Source organism: Tachypleus tridentatus, chromosome 11, assembly GCF_004210375.1.
Source record: "Tachypleus tridentatus isolate NWPU-2018 chromosome 11, ASM421037v1, whole genome shotgun sequence".
NCBI classification, from domain to species: Eukaryota; Metazoa; Arthropoda; class Merostomata; order Xiphosura; family Limulidae; genus Tachypleus; species Tachypleus tridentatus.
Window position 1 is genome coordinate 59,018,613 of NC_134835.1, and position 19,519 is coordinate 59,038,131.

The 19,519-nt window shown below is 32.1% G+C and overlaps 1 long non-coding RNA gene across 1 annotated transcript in view; it reads left to right on the forward strand.

The window, feature by feature from the left end:
* LOC143232237 (uncharacterized) overlaps positions 1-12,733 on the forward strand; it is a 33,689-nt gene extending 20,956 nt beyond the window's left edge. The window contains exon 3 of the long non-coding RNA XR_013017456.1: positions 12,604-12,733. This is a non-coding gene — a long non-coding RNA (uncharacterized LOC143232237). The remainder of the gene's footprint in view (positions 1-12,603) is intronic.
* The last annotated feature ends 6,786 nt before the right edge of the window (positions 12,734-19,519 follow it).

The following is a 19,519-nucleotide window of genomic DNA, read 5'->3' on the forward strand; positions in this document are numbered from 1 at the left end:
AGAGTCCTGGACTAGGTCACGCCAAGTGCATGACAAAGCTTGTAGAAATATTTAAAAGGTAGTGAAAACATAAAAAATATTAACATTTCATAATGTAATTTGTTAAATTTTGAGCTGAATATGTGTTTACAATAAAAATAGTGATTATTAATATAAATATTTTCTTATAAATATAGAATCAATCTATAGAAATTATGTGCATCATAAAACTGTCAAAGAACTTTTCACTTAATCTACATACTTGTTCTTTACCTGAAATAAACTATTAATATAAAAATTAATAATAACATTTAGTATTTGGATTTCGCACATAGCTACTCGGGGGTTATCTGCGCTAGCCCTCCCTAATTTAGCAGTGTAAGACTAGAGGTAGTCATCACTACCTACCGCCAACTCTTGGGCTACTCTTTTACCAACGAATAGTGAGATTGGCCGTCACATTATAATGCCCTCACGGCTGAAAGGGCGAGTATGTTTGGGGTGACGGAGATGTGAACCCGCGACCCTCAGATTACGAGTTGCACGCCTTAACACGCTTGGCCATGCCGGACCTAATAACTTTTAGATGAATAATATATAGCTTTATATAAGAAATGTGTTGAAACCAAAATCTAATAAATTTATTCAGTCTTTAAAGCTAATAACATTTTCTCAAATATTATAGTTGATGTATTATAATACATTGGAATATGCACTACTCGTATAGCAGACTTTATATGTTTAGTAGCTAGTTTAAGTTAAACAGGTTTTCTTTATAAGAAACTGCTGCCTTGAGAAATTACTTCTCGGAAACAGATAAAAGGCCCTTCTGCATCGTTGCACCATCTTTTTTTTATCAGTTTGTTTTCTAGCTTCTTGCGCATCCAAAAGATTTTTATTTATGCTTATCAATAAAGAGAAAAAAAATAGTTTTCTTTCAAAAATATTATTTATGGCACTTAAAGCACCAGCAAAAGCTATAAATTACTTTACTAAAGCAATGATACACCATTTATTTCTCCTTTATATATTTAAAAACGGCTGGTATGGGTTGAGAAAGCACTTGTAGAGTAGTAGTGAACCTGACGATGACTGAAGAAGGTCGAAACGTTGTTTGCTCCTCAACTAGTGCTTTCTCTACTCATACCAGCCATTTTTAAATATATAATTTTTTATACAAGATACAGTGTGTTTTCTCGTCATCACGGATTATTGTTTGTCTTTTGTTTCAATTTTTACATATTTATTTTCTCTAATTATTAATAGTTGTCTGAGCAAATTATAAATCATTGTCAAGTCAGAACTTAGCTAACAAGGTGAAAACACAAACCGAAGACGCAGAACTATAATTTCAACAAGATTAGTATTATATTTGAAAGATGTTTGTTACAATATTAATAAACTTATTTATTTACAAATTAAGAATCTTCAACATATCCTAAATACTTATAGAAATAAAGAAATAATACAATTACACGTCACAGTCGGCAGAAGATAGATTCACTAAATACGTAAAATAGAGACTACGGATATTTGTTTCTTGTGTTACTCAGAACTAGTGAAGGACAAGCAACACATTTACGATAAGAAATAAAATTGGAATTTTTATCACTAGCTTAACCTTGTATGCACGTGGGCTGCATTTAGAATGTGTAATTTGTGTATATAAATATTTCTTTCAGTATATCGATTTGTAGTTAAACCTTATACAGGTATACACGACGTAAGACTTATTTTGTTGTGTTAAAACTTGTACTCTTATGATAGGAAATAAAATGATTTTTTTTTATATGTTATTGTCCGACGCAATATTTTATTTGATGTGCAGTTAAATTGACTAGGTTATATCTTGGTCTCACTTTCGTGTTCTTCACGCACTGCCATAGGTTATTCCTCTTTGTGTTATTGAACTTTTCCAATAGAGTTTTAGCTGAAAAATCTTATATACTTAAAACATATTGCTTCCATGTAGAATCAGTCATTCAGAAGTTTAGTTATACCTGGAAGTTTTATCCTTTCTATCTTAACTTGAGTGACACATTCATGACCCGGCATGGCCAGATGATTAAGGCACTCAAATCGTAATCCGGGGGTCGCAGGTTTGAATCCCCGTCACATGAAACATGCTCGTCATCTTAGTCGTGGGGACGTTATAAGGTAACGGTCAATCTCACTATTCGTTAGTAAAAAGTCGTCCAAGAGTTGGCGGCGGGTGGTGATGAATAGCTAGCTGCTTTCCCTCTAATCTTACGCTGCTAAATTACGGACGGCTAGCGCACATAGCCCTCGTGTATCTTTGCACGAAATTAAAAAAACAAACAGGCATATACACTGTGCGAGAATTGATCCTATTGTAAAAAATTTGTAGTGGTTAGTTCTAGTCGTTTTGAGATTTCCTTCAATACTTAAAAGGTAATACGAAATGTCACTCGTCTAATCAGACTTGTCGTTTGTATAATTAATAGATTACGATTTTCACTTTATTTTACTATATGCCGAGTCTCTTTTCTTCAACTACGTTATATTAGAAATTCAGTTTTGATTCGACATGAAACATCTGTTTTGTTTTTTTTTTTGTTATTGCTGCTCTGACCTCTATGATGAACGCCTGAGAATGACACATTTTACGTAACCAGGGTCAATACGTATGTACATAAAGTGTAAAACATTAGCCAAACAACTGTGTAGCAGAGTAACTACTGTTATTTGCACAAGTAAAGCTTCAACAAGTATTTGTTCAAATTTTTTCAGTTACTGTTTCAAAGGTTTTAACTACGTGATGACGACCGAAAAGTTGTGGCGTAAACGTTCAAACTAACTCTTTAATTTCTTTTAAACAGGTTGGCCATTTTAAGATCGCAGTAGTAGTATTTTGAAACCTGACATTAATTATAAATGTTTTGTGAAACAATTATTATTACTTCAAAAATGGTATGACCAATTATAAAAATTCAAATAGTGATAGGGGTATATCAAACTAGATGGCGCTGAATATTCATGAGTTAATGTTTAATTTCCTTTAAAAATACCCTTTCAGAAAGCCTATAGTCATGAAGACTATGCTTATGTGATGAGCTCGCTCCACTGAAATTACATAGGAATTCTCTGGTCATCTGCTGTGTAGAACTTATACCGGTCAGCAGATGCACTGAAAGACATTTCTTGCAATGTAATGAATTCATGAGCCTTCAGAAGTAAAATGGTTATTGGGTTTAGCATTTACGGTGCGGTTTATTAATATAACAGAAACAAGCAATGTGGTAATAAATTAATGGCTATCAGACATAGTAGATTAGGATATCGATCTAGCTACTTAAAACATATTATTCATTGGTCGACATATTTTATCATTCCACGTGATATTTTTCTTTTGTTCTTTGTGGTTTCATTTCGTAACACTTTTCAAAACTCATGTCAAATAGTGTGTTTTGTTTCTCAGGGAATGGTTTAGTTCTCATGTCTACTAGGAAAATGTTTTGGATATGCGAATGTTTGCCAATCATACAGAACGTTGAAACTGTTAGAGTCTGTTTTAGACTGTCTGAATATAAATTTCTAATATTTTCTTCAAGGTATGTATCTCAGTACTTTTGATAATATCATCATCACCAGTCCTTTCCAAACCTCAAGTGGTCCATGGGACAGCTATGGAAGTTTTTCACCGCATTCTACCTTCTAACAAGTTCTCAACCTCTATAATGTCCAAGTCTTTATTTTTCATGTCTTTCTATTTTATTTTTCGCCAGGTATTTGTGATCTTCCTCCACGTCTTCTTCCAATTGGCTTACAATCCATCGTTTGTTTTGGCATTCTATTCTCTTAAGTTCTTAAAACATTCCCAGAGTAAATCCATATATACAACTTGAGCTTTCTTATGAGCAATACTTGCTCTCTTCTCTATCTCTTAATATTTTTTGATAGTACAGTGAATACAGAAAAAAACTAGGAGACTATGCATCTGACGAATGTTGACGACACATTATACAAATATCAAGTCAAAGTACATGCGCATGTATAAGAATCATGATGTAAGTTTAAACATTTGTTACAGTGTAAAACATGCCTGCTCAAGTCGAATAATCGTTATGATAAGTGAACAACTCTTTTAAACTATAAGCTGTACTGTTATGTACTAAAGAAAAAGCAAGTAACATTTGGAAAGCTAAGAAGCCTCAAAATTTTCTCGTTAATAATAAAATAATTATGTGTTAAAACAAAATTTGTGCCATTTATTATTCTTATTTTTAACAATTGAAATAGAACAGCAAGAAATTACTCGCTTTCATTCCCATATTTATTTCATCTGATTATTAAATTTAAAAACAATAACAAAGAGAAACAAGTACCTAAAATTTTGATGAAGATGTGGCGATTAACGAATATCTCCTTTTCCAGTAATGAAGTGTTGTAGGTAGAAGTCCCTGAAGCATTTTGCGCTTGTTATCGTCTTTTGACAAAATGGCGATCCACTTGGCATTCCACTCTGCAAAGAAATGCACCTTAACAAGCTATGTTGTGTTGGGAAGTACATATGTGCCTTGAGGACACTTTGGTTGACAGAACAACTCCAATATCTCTGTGGACATTACCGTCCCCTTTAGAATACAAATTGGATTAATGAGGCGAAATTTGAGGTTCCTTGTCTCACAATCAAGACAAGTTTCATGCGAAGAAACCTGTATGGCTTGTGGAAACCAGCAGGGTTTTATAGCGAGTTGTTTTGGATGAAACGGGTCGTGCATAGTCATGAAGGTTTTATTACCAATAATTTAGTTTTCTTTTATTATGTTTGGAACACATAGAAGTTTACAACCACTTACTCAAAATATAAAACCAGTCAGAGCTAAATACACAGGAGCATCTTTATTACTACATGAAAATATATTCAGGTTTAGTCCACGCTTTGTTTATAATTTACGGTCACAGCGCTATAACTCATATATTCGTAACAGCAACCTTAGAAATAAACTGCTTTGAAGGTTTACACACATTCCAATGTAATAACAACACTGAAGAAAAATAATCAGTAATTATATTGTTCATATAATTTAGAATACAGTAAAATAAAACTACGTACATTATTATCTATAACTGTAATTCTGATGTCTTTATAAATAAATTTTTGGAAAATTTTTTATTCTTTTCACATTTTATATTAACAATTACTAGTAGTAATAAGTAATAGCTTAGAGGGCTATTTATTTAAGAAAAAATACACATTTTTAGGAAGCATTATATCTATGTTTTATATTATTTAGATAATTGGTCACTACACTCTTCATTGTTTATAGTTTTATGAGATTGAATTCTCGCTATATAATAATAAAATCATTCATTTTTGCTAGCAAACAATATGGAAGAAGAATCACATTTAAAGGTAATTTATTATTTTCAGGTTTATAATTGTGATATATTAGAATGAAATAAGAACGTTCTTCCCACTGTCGACAGAGGGCATTTCATTGTAATCAAAATCAAAACAGACTCATTAATTGTGGTGAGGACCTATACTGATATGAAAGTAGAAATAGTATGAAGCCAATGAGTGTTTACATGATTTAACTATTAATATTAGAGTGAAATGAAATATTTAAATAGGTCTAGGACTACTAGATTTTGGCTTTTTTGATGAATTATTTATACTTGCTCAGGTGCAACGAACAAAATATCCGATTTCTTAAAATAATTACTCATGGTCCTTACTTAACCTAGATATGTCACATGCTTTGTTCCTAAGCCTTATGCAGTACATATTTCTTTCATAGCTTATTGATATGTTCAAAAGCAATATATTTAACAAAACTTTCAAAAGAAAAACTCCTGTAATATAATGTAACACAAATTCAGATATTCAGGATTTATAATAGTACATCACAGGACCTGAACTATTTTAACTTTTAGGAGAAAGTGATTCAGGTTGAACTAGTTTTAGCCTTACAAAAACAAAATAAATGCTATTATTCTTGATATGTCAAGTACCATGAATTTCTGTCGTGAAAAGAAAAGGAAGCGCACAATAAATAAAATGTTTAAAGGGTCAAAATGAAACAAATGCCAATTTTCGTGTATCTGAAGAAAAATATGATTTCCCAACCACATAAAAGGATTGAATTAAATAACAACACTTTCATAAATTACCAAACTGTTAACGTCGAACTTAAATAGTTAAATATCTGAACGACGTTTTGTGCGACCAATGGGTTAAGCAGTAAGAAACATCTGTCGTACAGATAGAACTGTCTTTAATTTTGAATAGCAGAAAAATAAAAAGAGAAACGCAACCATTTGGAAGAACTTGCTTCGTGGAGCAGTTACTCTTAACGGATTTACTTTTATACATATATTTTAATATTTACGTTTGTTTCAATTTTATGCATGTAACGTATATTGTTAAAGGTTCTCTAAATTTGTAGAAGAATTTCGAGCGTAAGAATCAACAACATATATTTTACGAAAATACCAGCGTTTCTTAAAATATTGTTGCCAAATGAATTTTCGAGAATCTTGTTTAATATGCATAAAAGCTACCTATCACAAGACGCGGAGAGATAGTAATAGAATAGTGTTGATCAACTACAGTCAGTATACTATAAGTCTCGGAAGATATAAGTGTAATTAACGATTAATAATCTGAAAACTACAGATATTTAACCAGGAACGTTTTTAGATTTCGAACTTTACAAACTTCAGACGTTAGTATTTCTACGACGGCATTAGATATCTTCTTCGGTAAAAAGTGAGTTTATAAACCACATAACACCAGACAAGATTAACTATCCAGCATTCCTACCAAATGATTTGGTTTAGTTTATTTTGAATTTAACGCAAAGCTCAACAAAGGCTATCTGCGGTAGTCGTCCCTAATTTAGCAGTGTAAAACTAGAGGGAAGGCGGCTAGTCATCACCACCCACGGCCATCTCTTGAGTTACTCTTTTACCAACGAATAGTAGGATTGATCCGTCACATTATAACGCCCCCACGGCTAAAATGGCTAGCATGTTTAGTGTGACGGGGATTTGAACCCGTGCCTTTAGGATTACGAGTCGAGTGCCTCAACTCCTTGGCAATGTCGAGTCCCTGACAAATGAAGTGTACCTACGAATCAACTCAAAATTAATCGCTCGTCGTGGATCTCAACTGTTGGTAAAATATTCAGTTCCAGATAGAATGAATTTGAATTTCGCGCAAAGCTATCCGAGGGCTATCTGCGCTAGTTGTTCCTAATTTTGCAGTGTAAGACTAGAGGGAAGGCAGCTAGTCATTACCACCCACGGCCATCTCTTGAGTTACTCTTTTACCAACGAATAGTAGGATTGATCCGTCACATTATAACGCCCCCACGGCTAAAATGGCTAGCATGTTTAGTGTGACGGGGATTTGAACCCGTGCCTTTAGGATTACGAGTCGAGTGCCTCAACTCCTTGGCAATGTCGAGTCCCTGACAAATGAAGTGTACCTACGAATCAACTCAAAATTAATCGCTCGTCGTGGATCTCAACTGTTGGTAAAATATTCAGTTCCAGATAGAATGAATTTGAATTTCGCGCAAAGTTATCCGAGGGCTATCTGCGCTAGTTGTTCCTAATTTTGCAGTGTAAGACTAGAGGGAAGGCAGCTAGTCATTACCACCCACCGACAACTATGGGCTACTTTTTTACCAACGAATAGTAGGATTGACCGTCACATTATAACTCCTCCACGGCTGAAAGGACGAGCATGTTTGGTGCAACGGAGATTCGAACTCGCTACCCTCGGATTAAGAGTCGAACGCCTTAACCCACCTGGCCATACCGGGCCGATCCAGAAAGAAAACTGAATATTGTATATTATTTAGGATATTTTTTGTATATAAATCATTATTTGTAATAACAGTTATTATAAATTATATTGTTGTTTGTATATTAAAATATATTTGTGTTAATAAAAAGAGTTGTGTGTAACAATAAATTTAATACAAATTAACATTCCAGAAACTTCTAGATTCAAATTCAAATTTCCGGCTATTTGAAATCTCAACACGGAGTGTGCGTAACAATAAATCTGACACTCGTCCGAGATAAACTATAATACATAAATACATAACATACCTTCAACCAAATATAGGAACTAAATGTCACTCTCTCACAATGCATTCACAGGTAAAAGTGTGAAGCGCCTTTGGTAATGTTATTACTTGAGCCTGTGACCTTCGGATCTTTAGTCTACCCATTAACCTAGAGGCCATAATCTGGCCAAGCTTTATTAAACAAAACTTTCATGCGGTTTATTTGTTTGTCAGTTGAATTTCGAGCAAAGCGACGTAAGGGCTATTTGTACTAACCATCCTTAACAAGACTAGAGAGAAGACAGCTAGTCAATACCATCTACCACCAACCGGTAGGTTGCACTTTTATCAGCAAATAGTGAAATAGATATTCACATTACAATGTATCCACAACTGAAATATTCGATGACGGCATTCAAACGACGTGCAAATTCTGAGTTCTAACCATCAGGCCATGTAAGGCTCAAACTCGAATAGTAGAACATAAAGTATAATTTACTATGTGTATTGCATCGTCACGTTCATTATGATTCATCCATGTTGTACTCCACACTCTAATTGTTAATAAAATCTATCCTGGAATAGTAATAAAATCAACTTAAAAAAATGATTATTTGGTTTACTCTATTTCAGTCCCAGCTCCAGCTTTTCTTAACTGAAAGAGATGTGAAAACGAAATATATAATGGCATCAAATGCAAATAAAGTTTAAATTAGAATAATGGACGACATTAATCTGGGGAGCAAACGAAGTTTGATCTGATAGGTCTTTTCTTTATTGTTTGATCTGGTTGGTCTTTTCTTTATTGTTACAATCCCGTTTACCAAAACCTGTCGATATTTCCAAAAACTGTTTCACAAGTTCTCAAAAATCAGAAGGCTTACACAAGTTACAAAAATTAAGATTAAATCTTAAACTAACTAGCTCTTTAGAACTGTAAACTGTAAAGCTAATAATAGCTTATAACAAAACACTTACAATTATTATATAGGTTCAAATACTCCCTCGAATTAGACAGAACATTTTCTGTCTGAAATGGTCTCTCAAACTAAACTAATCTAAACTTCGAAAAAAACACTTCTCTCTCTATATATATATTTCTTTTTTCTTATTATTTTTATTCTAAAAGAAACTTGAGATCTTTTGTACAGAACATCAAAAACGTTATAGAGAGCGCGTGCGAAAAAAAAATTTTTGTTACGTCAATGGTCAGGCGATACATCTGCAGCAAATAATAAGTAAGTTTTTTTTACAAAAATACGCCATTGCAGCATGATCAAAAAGTTATATTTTAAGATACCTCGTTTTATAATAACATTGTTAATCGATGAATCTTTTCAGATTTCAAATTGTGAGTCGCCTGAGATAAAAACATTAGATCCTAGTTAACGTAGTACTGTGACAGTCGACAAGTGAAGTTGTAGTTATTTATTTAGTTGAAAGTGATTAGAATATCAAACCGTGTCTTATTAATGTTTAAATGAATCCTAAGTAAATGTCAATAATTCTGTTGTAACTTAAATTCAGTCCATATTATCTTTTTAAATAATGGTGACTGTTAATTGACTCGCATGGCCAGGTGATTAAGGTCGCGGGTTCGAATCCCCATTACACCTTATATGTTCGTCCTTTCAGCTGTGGGGACATTATAATGAGGGATAGTTACTGCCACTAGGCGGCGGGTTCTATCGGCTGATCTGCAGTTTATGATTGGAGAAAGTTGCACCTAAAACCGGTGTTTAACCCCTTGTTTGAATATTGTATTATTCTAGTGAATAAACAAACAAAAATAAAATCACTCACTAAAGCGCAGAAAGAAAATCACTATATGCAAAATAAGCCGAATTAACTTGTTTAAATTAATTAAGAAAACGATACTCAGGAAGTTAAGAAATGGTGAACAATATATAAGTACGGTGTGTACACCCGGATACAATAGTGTAAGGTATGATATAGTAATGTGAGTAAAATACACAAAATATTTGTTAGTTGTTAATATTATGTGAACCTGACTGCTCTTATGGATCACACGGTTAGATGGTTTGAGAGGATTTGAAGTTGGCAACAATTAAAAGGTTTTTCTTTCATGACTGATCATCATCCACCAGAGAAACGAAAACTAAAATATATCTCTTGTTTAAGGTGCGTTTAAGGTCATGAAATATATGTCACAATCAAACCTTTAAATAAATAGACGCTAGGGGACACAGCACTAGTATTAAATTATATTACAATATGTTGAAATAAATATGAATTGGACAAACAAGTCCATAGCACTATTTTAAAATACAAATGTTAATAATTTTATTTGATATAAATGTTTATGATGAAACACAAATCTGTGCTAGAGAACAAGGAATACACATTTAATCAGAAACTGGAATCATTTCCAAAGTTAAAAATAAATAAAAATACAGATATTATACAACTCTTTTTTTTATAATTTTAAGAGTAAAAACAAATAACTTTTTCTTGTTTTAAGCACAAAGCTACATACTTTGCTCTACCTTTATTGGGTACTGAAGATCGACACACCTCTCAGCCACCGGAGAGCAAAAAACTCAAAATATATAAGATGAATAAATACAACTAGTCATATTTTCGACTGCTTAGTCATTTATATATGAACATAAAATGTATAACTGAACACCACACCTTACATGAAATATTGCTTAATTTTGCAGCTAAAAACAAATTATTAAGATACATGTTAGAAATTATAATACTATACTTTGTATTATGATTTATCTTGAGAACTCTCCGATTTATTATGTTAAGCACGTTATGTATTAAGTTTTAAAATAACTGAAAAGTTGAATGCAATGTCAGTATGTATCAGATTTATGATATGTGCCAACAAAGTTGTTACACACAATTTTATTTCCTAACACAAATATATTTTGATATATAAAAACAATACAATTTATAATAATGGTTATTAGTTAGTTATCACCATTAGATTTCATCTAGGAACATAGGGCCGCAATCGCTTGCGGATTCTTCAACAAGTATTTAAGTGAGTAGGTTGTTAGCCCACTGCACCGAGCCGTCCCTAATTTAGCAGTGTAAGACTAGAGAGAAGGCAACTAGTCGTCACCACCCACCGCCAACTCTTGGGCTACTCTTGAACCCACGAATAGTGGGATTGACCGTCACATTATAACGCCCCCATGGCTGGGAGGGTAAGCATGTTTGGCGCGACGCGGGCGCGAAGCCGCGACCCTCGGATTACGAGTCGCACGCCTTACGCGCTAGGCCATGCCAGGCCCAATAATGTTTATTACAAGCAATGATTTAGGTACTTGTTCTGGAACTGAATATTTTATCGACGGTCCAGGTCCACGACCAGCGAATTAATTTTGATTTGATATTTGTACACTGCACTTAAGCTAGCTAGCTGTCTATTCTTTGCTGGCCTCACAGCACCTACAAACCTTTTACCGACGGAGGTACTTAATGTCATCAGGGTAATAACCCGCGTGGGGAAGACGTTGTAATTTTTTTTTTTTAATATGATGCACATTTCTTACTCGACGTTTAACCTAATTCAGATTTCAATGTGGCATAAATAATTTTTTAGATAACGCTGTGTGCTTCAGTGGCGCATTTTTGTTTGATTGCTTTTATTTTATTATATTTTATTATTGAAGTTACACAAAAACAACACAATGGGCTATTTGTGCTCTGCTCACCTCTGGTATTAATACCAGGATTCCAATATTTTAAGACCGCTGACATAAAGCTGTTCAACAAAAGCTGGAGGTGCTGTTTTTTTAATCGTACATTACGTGATTCTGTAAATGTATACACATACATTTATTGTTTTGAACTATGTTATTATGTTTTAATTGATATGTTGAAGACATGGCGCAGAAATTAAGATCTAACAAGGTATATTGAGATCTAAATAGGTGCATTAATATACATAAGGTTAAGGAGTTAGTTCCTTGATTAGCAGTGAAGTATTCGTTTGAGAACAGGTGAAAGAGAATTCAGAGTAGTTATGTTGTGAGTGTTTGAAGATATTATTGTTTGTAGTCTACTAAGCTGTATTTGAGGATATTATTGTTTGTAGTCTACTAAGTTGTATTTGAGGATATCATTGTTTGTAGTTTACTTAGCTAAATAATTGATTAGTATAGAAAATCCGATGAAAGTGAAAACGTTATTTGTGAACTTAGCCTTACAATTGTGCAAAGGGAATATATAGAAATATTAACACCCAAAGTTAATTCCCTGAAGTTGAACGGCTTGTTATGTTCGTAATATATAAACGTTCCTTTTCAACTATCTATGTTAAGATAGGCCCTGTCTGAATTCTTGTGAATCACATAAGATGTCGTCCATGTTGAAAATATCTGTCATTAAACATTTATTATAACAAAGCTATTTAATATAGGTTTAAAAATATCAGGTCATCATATAAGTAATGTCATTTTTTGGGATACGATAAGTTTAAATGCATATTTCTTGGCTAAATGAAGTTATTCTTAAAGGAATATAAATTATATGGGATGACTTCATAGCATTAAGTGAAAGCCAGCTAATTTCTGAATTAGTTCTGTTTAATTTACTTTAGAAACCCCAGTTATCATGGAGGTGTCAGAAGAACACATATAATCTTTTACGAGATCAGAAAAGGGAAACGTACTACCGTAACTGGGCAAAGCATTCAAGAGGTAAACTGCAATAACATTCTGAATGTGAGGAAGTGTGAAAGATGGTTCAATAAGTTTAGAACTGGAGACTACATTTTGACAGATGCCCTGTTGAGTTTGATAATGACCTGCTACTGGCAACACTTGAAGAGAAGTGTGCTGTAACTGTTGAAGAATTAGCCCAGAAACTCAATTCATCTCCTTCCACTGTCAATTGACAGTTGCAATTACTTAGTAGAGTTGGAAAATTGGGAAAATTGGTACCACATGACTTGTCAGCTGTTAACACTATGTAACAACATTTTCACTTTTTCTTGTTTCTGAGATGAAAAGCCCCCCTCTAGTACAGCGGCATGTCTTTGGATTTACAACGCTAAAATCAGGGGTTCGATTCCCCTCGGTTGGCTGAGCAGATAGCTTGATGTGGCTTTGCTTAAAAAAAACACACACACACTGAGCAGAAAGTGTTATTTCCTAATTGCTTATGCCAGAGGTAATTGGAAAAGACCTATTTTTCTCTTTAAACGTTGCTTTTGTGACCTGGGTGCGTATAACAAAAATATGATGGGGTACTATATTTGGGGGGCTGATACATGAAAGTGATTTACATTACAGTCGCAAGACTTGAAAAACTACTCACTTCTAAAATTTTTGTTCATTTTTGTATACCTTTAGTAAAAATACATTAAATCTTGATTATATATTATTTTATTAAGACTTTATGTAAATGAAAATGTGCAAAATTGCCAATTTTAACATAGAAAATAAGTTAATTTTTAAATTTCATTATCCAGTTCACTAAAGCAAAGTTTGAAGGAAATAATGGCCATTTTCTGTACTTTTACAAAATAAGAAATTAAGAAATAACACATACTATCCAAGAACAAAATTAGTGTGACAAAGCGTAATCCGAGAGAACGCAAAATATCTGCACATCTCTTCACTCTCGTGAACTTCAAGCTTCGTTTTTGAACCGCCTAGTGACTGGAGATGAGAAATGGGTGCTTTATCAAAATGTTAAGCGCTGCCCACTGTGGGTTAGTGCAGAAGACCAGTTACGCTACAGCCAAAAGCGAACCTGCACCCTAGGAAGGTTTTGCATAGTGTTTGGTGGGATAAAGGAGGTATAATACACTTTGAGTTGTTACAACCAAACCAGACAATCACTGCTGAGAGATACTGTTAGCAAATGGATCGACTGAACACTGCACTCAAAAGAGAGACCTGCTTTAGTGAATCAGAAAGCAATTGTTTTCTACCATGACAATGCACGTCCTCACACCGCTAGGATCACTTCCAGAAAAATTGAAGAGATTGGTTGAAAGAAATACCCCATTCCCCTTATTCTCCTGATCTTGCTCCTTCATATTACCATATTTTCAGAAGTTTGCAACATCATCTAAATGAAAAACAGTTTACTTCTATGAATGAATTAAAAATAGCCTTTGTATCATTTTTGTCTCAAAATCATCTCATTTTTATTTGAGTGATATTAAAAATATTTTAGACTTTGGCAAACTGTTATTGAAAGTGGTAGAAAATATATAATTGATTAAAGTTATTTGAGTTATGTTTTATCCTTTTAAATCTTACTGTTACAAACGACTTTACTCATGGGATGACTTCATATAATCTTGAAATAAAGCTCTTTTAACTTTAGAGATTAAGTTACTACATACTCATCAAGACACTTTCTGATACAGAGACTCGAAACACAACTACCTTTCAGTGTATTGAACCAAAACAGCAAGGTAATTTGGACTAATGGTTTTAATACTAAATTTTATTCATGAAGCATAATCGTAAACGACCGAATATTAAAAATATTATGCTTTGCTAATCAATTTCTTTTGCTTTTCAAACAGAAATATATTCAACTTACCAGTTATCTAAAGAAATTTATCAATTATGTTATCATAATACTTCGTCATTATTAACAAATTTATAAAAAAATATTATAAACATGTAATATATTATAAAAATAGTTTTATATCCTTCAAGCAATATAGACATATATATTAGTTTGGCAGTAAAACATAAATAATTTCATATTATTATAACTCCTGCCGATCACGTATTTGCAGTTAATTTCACTTAAATCGTGGAAGAAAATGTCCTGAAAATATTATAGTTCAACAGTTAGGCCGTAAGTAAATATGAGATAAAAGATACGATACAGTTTTTACAGTTTACATTATTCTACTTAGGTAAATATTGATAATAATGCGTACGTAGAAATAGTGTCAATGTAAAAATCACATTGTGAAGAATCAGCTTATAAAGTAGATAATGCGTAACAAAGTAAAATACTACAGCTCCAGATGTTGTCTCTGTAAGTACAATTTAAGATTTTGTATAGTTTTTGCAGCTTCATCAATATAAAGTCAGATTTTGCTGTAATTATGTATTTAAACGTAACTAATTATATTATTAGAACAAAACAAGATAAAGAATTGTGGGAAATTTTTATTAAGTTTTAATCTTATGTGAGATATAAGTTTAGTGTGCAGTTATGTTTAGATAATTAAGGTGAGTTCAGTAAATAGAAAAATAACATATGTCATTCTAGGTGTAAGCACGAAACTGTGTAGTTTTAGGTTAAAGGTGTCAAAGCGTCATTCACAACGATTCAGTAGTTCTTTATAAAAATACATAGTAGAGCTATAGAGCTAACGATTACCGTTTATTTAGTTTTCATCAATCATAAAAGACATACGATGTATAAACACGTGTTCAAGTTAATACGTGTATTTCTTTCAAAATTTGTCAGACGTGGTGATAACTCCTAAACAATAGTATTAAATTGATATTACAAGAACTTTCATTGATTAATCTGCATCTGTTTTGTTAAAATACAATAAAATATAATTTTAAGATATGCTATTAAACAATAGATATTTGTACTTAATCTCTAATTTTGATATTATAAAACCTCTTTTCAAACGAAAGTGTAAACTTCTGACAAATTATTATATTTTAATCCAGAAATATTTCCGATTTGGATTTTCTAGAGAGACACGAAGAACATATTTTTTCCTCTTAAAGTCGAATTAACTTCAGATACAAAAAACAACAACTTTTTGTTTAATGCCAAGAAACCGGATATTTACCGCTTAGAAGGCCAATCTTGAGTACAGGATATAAAAGATCTTCAAGAGATTGACTTAGATAATGTGTATGTGCTAACAATATAAAAAAGAAAGTAAATGTTTTCCTCTGTACCAAGTTCTGTCTAGTAGACTACCCTAGGACATCACGGAAGAAAAACCAGAACAAATAATATAAAAATAAGTTGTTTTTATTATGAATTATTACTCTAAGAACTTACAAAATCGTAGTAAGAGTATCGCATTACATATAATATATATATATACATATTTCTTTTATCCTTCCAGCAGTACAATTCAAAACCTATTTTTATTATATTTCGCTAGCTTATGCAAACGCTAGTGTCTAATTGATCATTTTAATGTTTGTGTAATTTATACTATTAGTCACACATGTACTAACTATTTTTCTTGCAAGTTTGGAAACTACATTTCTACCAGAGTTAATTGTCTCTTTTATGACTTTTTTTTTATGAAGCTCTAGTCTTGTTTCATTCGGATGTATTAAAAGTAAGACAGTAAAATAATGTGTTTTCTTAGATTGCTATTACGACTTTTAAATTCTGAAGCACAATAATTAGTCCTATTTTGATTACTTAATACCTAGTTTTCTTATTAAAGAAAAACTAACAATATTATGGAGCAATAACATGTAGAGTAAAAACCACAAACAATACGATAATGTGCAGTAGCTCAATCAGCCTAAAATATGGAAGGAAAACAACCATAAGATCAAAAAGGCGCGTTAACACATGAGCTGCTAAATAAAATTCGGAAGAACGAAATTACCGAACTTATAGATCAATAGATTCAATTCACTATAGGTTATCAAGATATTTCATTCCCCTACTTAAACCAGCATATTAAAACAGAGACATTATTTAGTGGATTAATCTTTATTTCTAATACATGCATCTGTGTGGGTGTATATATATATATATTCTCCGATATGAAGTTAATGATAATTGAAACATATTATTTGCATACCTATAAGTGCATAAAAACTGAAAAATAAATAAAAATAATACACACTGTCTTCTCTAAAATAATGCATTAAACATAGTATTTCAAACAAAATGTGCTTTTAATAATATTGTCTTGTTTACAACTTTATGTTCATGCGCAATGTGCTTCTCAAAGAGAAATACAGTTTTTAAAACTGACTGACAGAAAAATTTATTTAAAACATTTAAATATGTATAGATACTTACTTTAAATCTATTCCTTGTCAATCATATCTGAGTTTAATCACAAACACATTGAGTTATCTGGATGCATCAGTGTAATTACTGTAATTTAACAATTTCGTGTAATATTACACGAATATAACAATTTCGTACACTTTTAGATCACAACAAACAAATATTTGCAGACAATTTAAAAAGAGAAATTGCGATTAATGTTTATAACACGTACTAGGTTCTTCAGTAGGAAGGTGCTCAAAATATTGGTTTAATATTTTATTATTCTTTCAATCATATCATGACTAATTATTTTGCTGTTGATACAGGAAAGATTATTAAACATGAAGAAATCTAAATATACACACACCCTGTTATAGAATCTTAAAATGTAAAATGGATTTAGTCACAATTTAAGATACTTTAATTTTTGTTTTCTTTTTCTGCTGAGAATTTCAGAGGAAATTCTGAAAGTTCTGAAAGTCCTTCAGATTCAATTAATTCTTTATATTCTTGTTTCAGGATCTATGTCAGTCTTCCTCACAATGGTTCTCTTTCTCAAACATAATACCCATTTCATAAATGAAAGCATTGCACTGTTAGGTATAGTGTTTGTTTTTATTACATTTTTTGCTCTCAGGCTTTAATGAGTAACTTTTTTTCTGTTCCCATACAGAACAGTAAAATCTCTCTTTATCATGATGTTTTATCTTTTGTCTTTACATCGTATAATAATAATACAGCTATATAAATACTTTTCTCCAAAAATAATTGTGCATGCGTATCCAGTATTATTCTCTAGCTGAATAGCACTGTCGAATAGGACTTCACTGCGAACAGATATATAGATACATAGACGCGAAACATGTTGCCTATATTACCAGATACATATTGTTTACAAAGTGCAGATAATTTCTTTTAAATTTCGTTCATTGAAGTTACCCAACATATTACTTTATAAGAATTATTAGTGTAATGCAGTGATTCATTTTGATTAGTCTAAAAAAATTAACAAAGAGCAGCGAAAATTATTAGGTTGTACACTGAGGTCATGTAGAAAGTGTTACATTTTTAATGTTGAACATTTAAATTAAAATAATATTCTCTTATAAGTGTCTGACATTATACAAAACACAGATATTAATAAAGAAAATTTTCTGTTATCTGTAGCTTTAAATTATAATCATAAAGTTTGAAGTTTGATAAAAACTATATTTAACTAGAATGGAGTTCGAGCGTGATCTGAAAGTTAACGTTTTGAATTCAGGGCCGAATAATATCGTGTACGAGACACGGTGAGTTATAAAAGAAACAGGCAAATAAGATATGTGATGAAAAATTACTAATAAGATTGACTTGTCTCTTATTATCAGTTCCAGATTAGGGACAGCTATGCATGAGACAAAGTGGTCAAGAACTTGGCTGTTTTCCTCACTGTGGACGTGATGTGCCGTTCAGGTGAACAATAATAAATAAAGTATCATGGAAGCTTACCGGTAAATTTATGGAATTGCAGCACTGAAATTTGGGGTTCAGTTATCCTAGGTGAAACAGATAGCATATATTCCACTCTGTAGTTGTAGTTTTTTACACTCTGTTGTAAATTACAACAACGAATAAGAAAATGAATTAAATAGGGCACTGTGAGCAAAGGGTGGTAATAATAAATAGAATTAAGGGAATTAACAATATGATTATTTTAATAATCGGCGTAAAGATAAGGCTAAAGTAATCAACAGATGTGCGAATTATAAGCTAAACTATGGTTTGAGAAACAATTTTAGCTATACAGAGATAACCTCTTGTTGCAATGAGAAATGTGATGCGTTATAATATAAACTCGTTAGCTTTACAACATAGTTGTTTCAGGAGGCTTAAATAAAGACGAAACTTCTTTTTAGTCAGTTAATTACAACAATAGTAAAAAGAAACAAACTAATTTACCCTTTCTTAAAGTTTATTTGTATGTATTTTCAAATGTTTTTATATAATAGAACATTTACTGTAGCACAACAGCATTAAGTATATATATATATTAAAGTATATAAAGCAACTTCAACTATTGTTCCCTTTAATATTTACCATTTCATTCTGTTTGATATCTAAACAACATCGCTCTGCGACATAATGAAATAAACTTTCATGTTATATGTTACTACTGTAGAAAGCTCATGACAACCAATCAGCTGTCTTACACGAATCACTCTCTCATCTTGGGACGTAAGAAGCTTTGCTGAATTAATTTAATACTCTAGCTAATATTACAAATCTGAGCTCCTTCTAGATCGTCAAAATGATCATTTTTATATTATATCTAATTTTATTCGCACTTACAAGCTTGTTTGTTTGTCTTTTTGAACTCATACTTACAAGAAATGTATTATTTAACGAATACCACCGCTTGGCACTTGAATAATTAAGACAGATATTTTGAACTGAATGTAGTCGGTCGTATATGCTCGTAGGCTAAACCACAAGGTCAGGTCCTTAATATTTGTGCTAATTTTAGTGCGTGGGAAATTACACAGAATTCTGTGAAAATAGTATAC